We start from the raw sequence: 10,218 nt of genomic DNA, 5'->3' as shown, positions 1-10,218 counted from the left end.
GTCACAAGGCCTTCCCTTGTATGTCTGCCTCCCTCTTAAAGGAAGTCTCATATTGGAACAGGGGCCACCTTCCTGCAGTATGATATCTTCCTACCTCAACTAAGTACATCTGCAAACATCATATTTCCAAATAAGGTCATATCCTTAGGCTCCAAGTGAACATGCATTTGGTTGAAACCAGTACTCTGCCCCCAGTAAGAACAGCATCCCCTTAGCACAGCAGCTGTCCTGCCCCTTCTCCTCTGGGCTGAACACTGGGTAGATAGATGGACAGGAAGTGGTATCTTGGGCCCTGCGCTGGTGACCTGGGTTCTGGTAGATGAAGCTGAAGGTACAATGGTCAGAGGGCAGGATGTTTTATGGAGTGGGCAAAGCAACAGCCCAGAGAATGACCCAGTGAGGAATAGTGTACTCTAAGCAGAAGTGAGGACATGTATCTGGGTCATATTCCCATAGAGGGGAGACTGGATGAGGACTGTGACATCAGGGCAAATTCTTCAGGCTGTCAGCAGGAGGCTGACTGGAGTGAAGCCAGCTTAGACTCAGCATTTCTGTCCCCACCAACCCCACTTGGGAAAATGGGAGTTCAATATGTTGCCCAGGCTGATCGTGAATGCCTATGTTCCAGCCATCCTCCTGCTTCAGACTTCCAAGACACTTCTTAGACTGTCACTGAGAACCAGCTGCCCTCACACCTGCACACATTCCCTGAGCTGGGGTGGTAACGGGCTGGTTAGGGTAAGCAGAGCAGGAAGGCTCCTGCCTGAGACTTGTAGAAGAAATACATAAAGCAGAATGTCAACTGTAACATGGGCTCACTCCTGTCCACAAGCTGGACACTGTAGTTTCCATCCTGTAAATGAGAGGTGATGCCTCTGGATTGTGTAAGGAGGGAAATTACCAACTTCACCTGGAACCTGACTCGGGAACAAGGGATCTTGATGGGAAACAGGTATGTCACTGGGCTCTTAAGGGTCCTTTCTAGCACAGGTCCTTACAGAACAGCCAACAGAACTGTGTGGACAGCGTTACAGTCCAGGCTTTGGTTACAGTGGCAGGCCTTGATCCTCTGTCCTCCTGGTCTCTGGTCTACTGGAGAAGGAACCTCAGGGGACCACAGCAAAGGCTGAAACCCAGGAGTGATTTGGAACTGGGAGCTGGCAGAGCAAATATGTGTGTGAGCAACAAGCCATCGTACCTCCATACTCTCACCTCCTTTAGGTCCTAAGAATGTCACTGTACCCATTATGGTAGAGGGAACATGGTACAAGTATCCTGCTGTGATTTATATGAGGTGCCCTCCAAAAGCTTATATGTGAGACAATGCCAGAGGGTTTAGAGAGCTGGGTATGGTGGCACACGCCTGTAATCCCAGTGGTGTGGGAGGCTAAGGCAGGAGGATGGCAAGTTCAAAGCCAGCCTCAGCAACTCAGTGAAGCCCGAAGGAATTGACTGAGACCCTGTCTCTAAATAAAATACAAAATAGGGCTGGGGATGTGGCTCAGTGGTCTAGTGCACCTGAGTTCAATCCCTGGTACCCACCCACCCACCCCCAAAAAAGGACTTAGAGATAAAATGGGGGTTGTGAGAACCTTAACTCATTACTGCATTTATCCCCTGATAGGATTTACTGAGTGGTAACTGTAGGTGGGTAGGGTGTGGCTGGAGGAGGTGGACATTGGGAGCATAGTTTTGGAATATATATTTGCATCTGGAGAGTGGAGTCTCTGTCTGCTTCCTGATCATCATGTGAGCCACGTCCCTCTGCCACACTCTTCCACCATGATGTTCTGCCTCATCTCAAGTTCTGAGGAATGGAGCCAGCCTTCTATGGACTGAGATGTCTGAAACCATGAGCCCCAAATGGGAACTCTGGGTGCCTTCTCCTCCTCTAAAATTGTGCTTGGTCAGCTCTTATAGTCACAGTAACTAAAGAGCAGACTAAATATATAGTTTTTCTAAGTAATACCAGAATGGAAAAGTTAAAACGGTGGTGATTTTGGTCCCTTAAATCTTGTGCAATTTCTTCTGGTGTCATGTTATAAGCATATCTTACATAAAGTTCAAACAGCCTACAATCCAGATATAACTAGTGAACAGAGACACCTTTCAGGGTGTTTTGGTCACAGCGGCAAAAATAGTGACTGAAATGTATCCCTCCTCCACGGCCCTAGTGTAGCTATAGAGCGACTTGCCTTTGACTCTGTGATGCAGCTGCAACCGGTGGACCAGGCTTTGTGGAAGGCACGGAATGACCCAAGACTGATGAACCGGGAGGTGGCCCAATCAGGCAGAGCTATCCCTGAGGATGCACCCACAACTTGCCCCATGCACCACCAGAGGGCATCATCCCTCGCCCTGGGATGGAGCCTTCTAAGTCTCAACTGCTGTAATTGGCAGTGCTGGGTCTTCAAAGCCTCAGATGTAGGCCTGAATATGACATTGAACCCTGGGGGAAAAAAAGTGAAGGCAAAAGAACTAGTTCAGACCTTGCAGGGCTCTTTTTGCTCAGAACTCTGTTGTGAAGCCCCTGGGGCAACATCCCAACTTTTATAGGCTGTAGGGGACCTAGCAGGGCTGTATCCTGGGAACCTACTTACATGGCATAGCTGAGGTGAAGGCTCTTATGTAAGGACAGTAGGGTGACCCCAAAGTGTAGGAAGAACCTAGCTCCATGTGGGCCCCCCAACATTTGAGCAACTAGTGTGAACTGGGAAGGACAGCAGGTGGGGACCTCCTAATCTGATCCTGTTCTACCTGGCTACTAAGACAGGGACAGGAGGGCCTGGTGAGACATTCATCTGTCTCCTGACCTCTGGGTGCCTAATAAATAAAATGAGGGTCTTGATGAGGACAGTTCATTGTTATCTCAGCTGTAGGACATTACAATGAGGTCCCAGGTAAGGACATTCAGCCCTGAGTGTCTACACTGAGGCACAAAAGCATGAGAAAACAGGTAAGGACATTCAACTATCACTTTATCTGTGAATGAATACATTCTGACACAGGCTTTTGGGTTTCACTGAATTGGGCAAATGTCATCTCAACTCTAGAACCCTACACTGGAGAATAAGGATACAGACACAATGAGGGGAATCATCTGTCACTTCAGTTCTGGGTGCTGCATTGGTGCTGAGGTACAAGGCTCAAGTCAGGGCTTAAAATTGACACCAAAACTACAGTATGCCCACTAGAACAGAGATAGTAGGTAGAGTCCCGAATGAGGACAGACAACTGTCATGTCAGCTCCGGGTCTGGTTTACAAAAGACACAACATTTCAGGAGCATTTCAGGGGTGGGAGCTCCTCTGTGCCCTATACATGAAGTGCAGCAATAGACACTGATTCCACCTCAGCTTTATGAAGCAGGTGACAGAAATCAACTAGGACCCCAGATCTTGGTCCATATGCTGGAAAAAAGAATGAGGGACTGGGTCATGTCATTCAATTATCACTTCAACTCTGGATCATGAAACCTAGATAGAAGCATGAAAAGCCAGATGGGGAACATCAATTGCCACCCTCAGGTTTATACTAGAATACAAGCAAGAAGACACTTAAACAGCACCTGAGCTCTCATGCTTACACTGGGACTGATGCATGCGGTAGAGGCAGGGGCAGTCAACTGTCACATCTAGGTGCCAACACTGAACAAAGATATGAGGGCCCAGTTGAGACTATCAACTGTTACTTCATGCTGGATGCCTGTACTGGGACAAGGGCATAAGGGCCTAGGTGACCACAGTCACTTGAAAGCACAGATCTTGGTGCCAACATTAGAAAGGAGAATGAGAGACTGTTGAGATCATCCAACTGTCCCTTCATCTCTGGATCACTAAACTTAGGCAAAGGTATGAAGGACTAGGTGAGGATGAGGGGTCAACTGGCTCCTCATCTCTGGATGCCTACACCATGGAAAGGATGACTTAAGTAAGGGCCCTCAACTGTCACCTAAGATCTAGTTGCCTAATCTGGCCTGGAAGCAAGAGGCCCCGGGTGAGGATAGCCAACTGTTGGCTCTTAGTGCCTACAATGAGGCAAGGACAGAAGACCCATATGCCCCAGTCATTCCACTCTAGGTATACACTGCCTAGGAAAAACAAAAATTTTCACAAAAACTTGCACACATGTGCTTAGAGCAGCATTATTTATAATAGCTGAATAGTAAAAACAACACAAATTTTCATTAAAAATGGATAACTGGGCTGGGGATGTGGCTCAAGTGGTAGCGCGCTCGCCTGGCATGCGTGCGGCCCGGGTTCGATCCTCAGCACCACCTACAAACAAAGATGTTGTGTCTGCCGAGAACTAAAAAATAAATATTAAAAAAATTCTCTCTCTCTCTCTCTCTCTCACTCTCTCTCTTTAAAAAAAATTCTCTCTCTCTCTCTTTAAAAAAATGGATAACTGAATAAACTAATAGAAATAAACAACAAACAACTGATCACAAAATAAAAGAAAAAAATAATCCATGCTACATGGATAAAGCTTGAGCGTTTTGTAAGTGAACGAAGTCAGACACAAGGCCACATGCTGTGTGATTTCTGTTATATGTGAATATACACAGAGAGTCAATCAATGTTTCCCAGGGTTGGGGGACCACAGAAAAGGAGTGACTGCTACTGGGATGTCAGTTACTTTGGGGAGCAATGGGAAACAGTTTGGAACCAGACAGTGCTAATGTATGCATCAACTTGTGCCTACACTAAAACACACTGAATTGTACATTTAAAAAGAATGAATTTTCATAGAATTTGCAGGGAAATGGATGCCATTAGAGCAGATTATGCTAAGTGAAGCTAGCCAATCCTTAAAAAACAAATGCCAAATGTCTTCTTTGATATAAGGAGAGCAACTAAGAACAGAACAGGGAGGAAGAGCATGAGGAAAAGATTAACATTAAACAAAGACGAGTGGGGGGAGAGAAAGGGAGAGAGAAGGGAAAGCATATGGAAATGGTAGGAGACCCTCAATGTTACACAAAATTACATAGAAGAGGATGTGAGGGGAAAGGGGGGGGAACAAGGGAGAGAATTGAACAACAGCAGATGAGGTAGAGAGGGATGATGGGTGGGGAGGGGGGAGATAGTAGGGGATAGGAAAGGTAGCAGAATACAACAGTCACTAATATGCCATTATGTAAAAATGTGAGTGTGTAACCGATGTGATTCTGCAATTTGTATTTGGGGTAAAAATGGGAGTTCATAACCCAATTGAGTCAAATGTATGAAAGATGATATATCATGAGCTTTGTAATGTTTTGAACAACCAATAAAAGAAATATTAAAAAAAGAGAATGAATTTGGGGCTGGGGATATAGCTCAGTTGGTAGAGTACTTGCCTACCATGCACAGGGTTCAATCCCCAGCACCACAAAAAAAAAAAAGAATTAAATTTAGGGCTGAGGGTATAGGTCAGTGGTAGAGTACTTGCCTTGCATAAAAGGTCCTGGGTTTAATCCCCAGTACCAGAAGAAAAAAAAACAGAATTTTATAGTATGTATATTATATCTCAAATTTTTAAAAGAATGCAAATTGGACATATAATTCATTGCACTAGCTCTGAGCCTCCATCCAGAGGCTTTGATTAACATTAAATATAGAAGATATTAACAGGTTTTCTTTAATGATTCTTAATTACTTGTGTTTTGCAAATTTACATTTTTGGGCAGCATTGGGATGGAACTCAGGGCTCTGTGCGTGCTAGGCAAACACTCTACCACTTATCTACATCTCCAGTACCCCCAAATGTACTTTTTTCATTTCAATGGAGCAATTTTTGCATAAATATGGAAATAAATATGCAGGATGTGTTCCTTTGATCTATTAAAGGGTGGTTTTCCACCCTTCTCTCTATTTTTTTTTTAAAGAGAGAGTGAGAGAGGAGAGAGAGAGAGAGAGAGAGAGAGAGAGAGAGAATTTTTAATATTTATTTTTTAGTTCTCGGCGGACACAACATCTTTGTTGGTATGTGGTGCTGAGGATCGAACCCGGGCCGCACGCATGCCAGGCGAGCGCGCTACCGCTTGAGCCACATCCCCAGCCCCCTTCTCTCTATTTAATGTCAACACTCTGCTTCTCATACCTTCAGAGGGCCTGGCCCGGTGTCTCGTTGCTTTTTTTCACCTTTTTTTTTTTTTACATGTTCCCTTTTTTTTTCTCCTGTCCTTCAACATCATGGGTGGGAGCTAGACAGGCCTTCGTGCTAGACTCCTACCTCAGACAAGGTAACTTCAACTTCCTAGCCTAGATTTGCAAAGTACTGAGCTGGATGAGAATTTCAAAGGTACCCTGACCCCTTCAGACTGAGTCCCAGGAACAGGAAGCTTGACTTCCCACACTCACACCAAGGGAAGTCTGCCGTGCTGGGGTACTAGCTCTGGCAAAATGAAAAGACAAAAAGAACACTGAAAACTCCCACTCACTCCATCCCTTAATCTAAACCTAGCCCACTGCTAGTGGCTGAGCCACAGATGGCAGGGATGGAGAGGATCTGCACATGCCCCTGCCTGCCCTCATAGAGTAGAAAGTAAAGAAGACAGGGCATGGGGCTGGGGCTGTAGCTCAGTGGTAGAGCGCTTGCCTAGCATGTGTGAGCACTGGGTTCAATCCTCAGCACCACATAAAAATAAATAAAATAAAGGTCCATCAACATCTAAAAAAATTTTTTTAAAGCAGGACAGGAGGAAAGAAAAGAGAAAAAGGCACGAATGGGGTGGGGCTTTATCCTCCAAGTTCACTAAGTTCAAGTATCCAGAAGAGATCATCTTTCTTATACAACAAAAGGAGAAACTCAGAAACTGAAGCTCTGAGACTTGATCAGACTATCCCAGGGCCACACCCCAGGACCAGAGAGGAGGCCCTGGTACAGGTCTCTTGCCTCCTAGAGCTTCACCCTTTGCTTCACTTCAATGCTTCAAGGAATCTTTGCAGAAACAAGGAGCTAACTACATTCTGGCTTTCCATAAGGAAGGAATTTACAAGGCCAAATGTTCAGAGAAAACTAGAACTCAGTGATATAAATTAGCACCCCCACACACTTGCCTTTGCCCTAAGGCATTTGCCCACAAACTTTTCCTTGACAGCCTTATAAAGTGAAGGGGTCAGCAACTGAATCATGAAAAATATCAAATCCTGAGGGCCCAAATGGCTACACTGTCAGGGTGAGACTAAGCCCAGAACTGCAACAGAACCAGGGCTCAAACTGCCTGGGGTGTCCTTGAACCTTTCACTTGGTTTAAGGGGGTCTTAGATGAACAGGACCCCTGGGGCCTGGCAGAAGCAAGTGAACCATCTTGGGAGAAATAGTCCTTCCTCCTTAGACCTCAAATTATTCCTACAAATACTACTACTACTACTATTATTATTATTATTATTATTATTATTATTATTATTATTATTATTTTGGAGATGGGGATATAGCTCAGTGGAAAAGCACTGGAGATTGAGTGCTTTTCCACTGAGCTATATCCCCACCCCTTTTATTTTTAAATTTTGAGACAAGGTCTCATTAAATTGTGCAGGTTGATCTCAAACTTGTGATTCTCCTGCTTCAGCTACCCAAACAAATGAGATTGCAGGTGTACATCAGTGCACCAGGCTTAGAACACAGACTTAAATCCGTTTCCAATGTTTTTGTTTTTTGCAGGGCTGGGACTTTAACCCAGTGCCTTTGCACATGCTGGACAAGTAGTCTACTGTGCTATGTACAGTAGTGCACAGCTGTAATTCCTGCAATTTGGGAGGCTGAAGCAGGAGGGTTATAAACTCGAGGCCAGCCTCAGCATGTTACAAAGACCCCATCCCTGGGGCTGGGGCTGGGGCTCAATGGTAGAGCCCTTGCCTAGCACAGCTGAGGCACACAGGGTTTGATCCTGAGCACCACATTAAAAAAACAAATAAAGGCTGGGGATGTGGCTCAAGCGGTAGCGCGCTCGCCTGGTATGCGTGCGGCCCGGGTTCGATCCTCAGCACCACATACCAAAAAAGATGTTGTATCCGCCAAGAACTAAAAAATAAATATTAAAAATTCTCTCTCTCTCTCTCTCCTCTCTCACTCTCTCTTTAAAAAAAACAAATAAAATAAAGTTATAAAAATTTTTTTTAGAAAAAGACCCTATCTCAACATAAAATAAAAGATCGGACTGGGGATTCAGCTCAGTGTAAAGTGTCCCTGAGTTCAATCCCAGTACCCCAGTACCCCAAAGTAATAATAATTAGCTGAATATGGTGATGCACACCAATGGTCCCTCCTACACTGAGGTAGGAGGATCACAAGTTCAAGGCCAGCCTCAGCAACTGAGGAAGACCCTAGCAACTTAGTAAGACCCAGTCAATCCGTAGTACCAAAAATGAAGATGAGGAGGAGGAGAAATAAAAGGGCTGGAGGGCTGGGGTTGTGGCTCAGCAGTAGAGCACTTGCCTCGCATGTGTGAGGCCCTGGGTTTGATCCTCCGCACCACATATAAATAAATAAACAAAATAAAGATATTGTGTACATGTATAGCTTTAAAAAAAAGGCTGGAGATGTAGTTTAGTGGAAGAATGCTCTTGATTCAATCCTCAGTAGTATTTAAAAAAAAAGTCTATTTTCTAGTCAACAGTAATGTGCCAGTGTGTTATTCCTGGTTGTGATACTGTACTACAGCTATATATATCACCACTGAGGAAAGCTGGAGCTACAAGAGCACCGTTTTTGCAACTTCTATAAGTGTATAATTACTTCGAAATGAAAAAATTAAAGAATTAAGACATTATAGTTGTCCACAGTGGTGCATGCCTGTAATCCCAGTGACTAGGGAGGCTGAGGTAGGCAATTCACAAATTGGAGGCCTGTCTGGGCAAGGCCTGGGAGGCCCTATCTCAAAGTAAAACATAAAGAGGTGGGTATGTAAAAAAAAAAAAGAGGTGGGTATGTATCTCAATGGTAGATTACCACTGGGTTCAATCCCCAGCACCCAAAAATAAAGAATAAAATAACTAAGGTATGGGGGTATAGCCCAGTGGTATATAGCATATCCTTAGCATACACAAGGCTTGGTCCCCAGCACTAACAACAAAAAGTATAATTGAATATTTAAATTGTCAAATGTCATGTTATATATATTTAATTCCAATACAAATATATATAGTATTATTTTATGTTTCTGTACACTTATTATCCTATGGTATGTGTCAGTCCAAACTTCCTTTTTTCTAATTGTACCCTCAATGTCATTCTCCTCTTCCCAAGTCTCAGAATTGCTGACATCCTATTGGCCAACAACTGAAAAAGATTCTATTTGTTGAGGACTCAGTCTCTGCTCTCTTTGGTGGAGGCTTCAGCCCTTTCTCTTTAAGTTTATATCCATTTTATGTTCTCCTAAGCAGGTATCCCCAAAACTTTATTCAATTGTTTGCATACTTTTTTCTTCTGCATAAAATTGTCAAAAGAACACCTAACAGGTCTAGAGACACCTGTCACAGTCTTCCCACTCCCATTTTGTGTTGTGTGCTATTTAAGAACTGTTGGAACTGTCTTGAGCTAAATGCTGACTTTGAATGATAAATGACAGTGTCCCTCTGTCTGTCAACCTTCATGGGGATTGAAGAGTCCCAACAGGAAAAGCTGGAATATGGACAGGGCATATGTGTTCTATGTAGCACAATGGTCAGCACCAAGCAGGGTGGATAGGGTGAAGAGCTGTGGGGTTCAAGTGTAACCTCCTTCTGTATGCACATCAGGAAACAGTCCTAGGGTTTGGGTTGCTGTCCCGTGGTAGGGTATATGCTTAGCAACTTATATAGGTCCTTGGTTTAATCCCCAGCACCAAAAAGAAGTCCCAGAGAAAATAAGGGACTCCTGCATGCTGTCCTTCAATGCATATCACCTGTGTGGTGTCCCTAGGGAAGGGGGGAGTTGTGTGTAGACCCTAAGAAGACTCATTAAATCAACTTTTCCTTGTGTGCTGCAGGCAAGGTATAAACACTATTATCTAGGAACTACTGGTCTGCAGGTGCCTTGGGCCTTGTTGTTGGTTCAGGGATGTACATAACTGACAGCTAGTTGTACTGGGCCCCACTGAGGATACCATAAGGCCCAATGTTTGGTACCAGAGAAATATGAGAGGCCACCAAATTTGGTGACAAAACCCAAATACAAATCCATGACCATCAGAGAAGACTGACTGCTAAAATAGATCACTTTGATCATGTTTGTGAGAAGTGTGTATGAGAGTGTG

The 10,218-nt window shown here is 44.3% G+C and overlaps 1 protein-coding gene across 2 annotated transcripts in view; it reads right to left on the bottom strand.

Moving 5' to 3' along the window:
• Positions 1 to 10,218, bottom strand: part of IKBKG (inhibitor of nuclear factor kappa B kinase regulatory subunit gamma) — a 45,538-nt gene that overhangs the window by 32,092 nt on the left and 3,228 nt on the right. The gene's annotated exons all lie outside the window — the stretch shown is intronic.

This window comes from Spermophilus citellus (assembly GCF_964194105.1).
Source record: "Spermophilus citellus genome assembly, chromosome: X".
Taxonomy (NCBI): domain Eukaryota; kingdom Metazoa; phylum Chordata; class Mammalia; order Rodentia; family Sciuridae; genus Spermophilus; species Spermophilus citellus.
The sequence above is the reverse complement of the archived record's forward strand: the minus strand, read 5'-3'. Positions and strand labels throughout refer to the sequence as shown.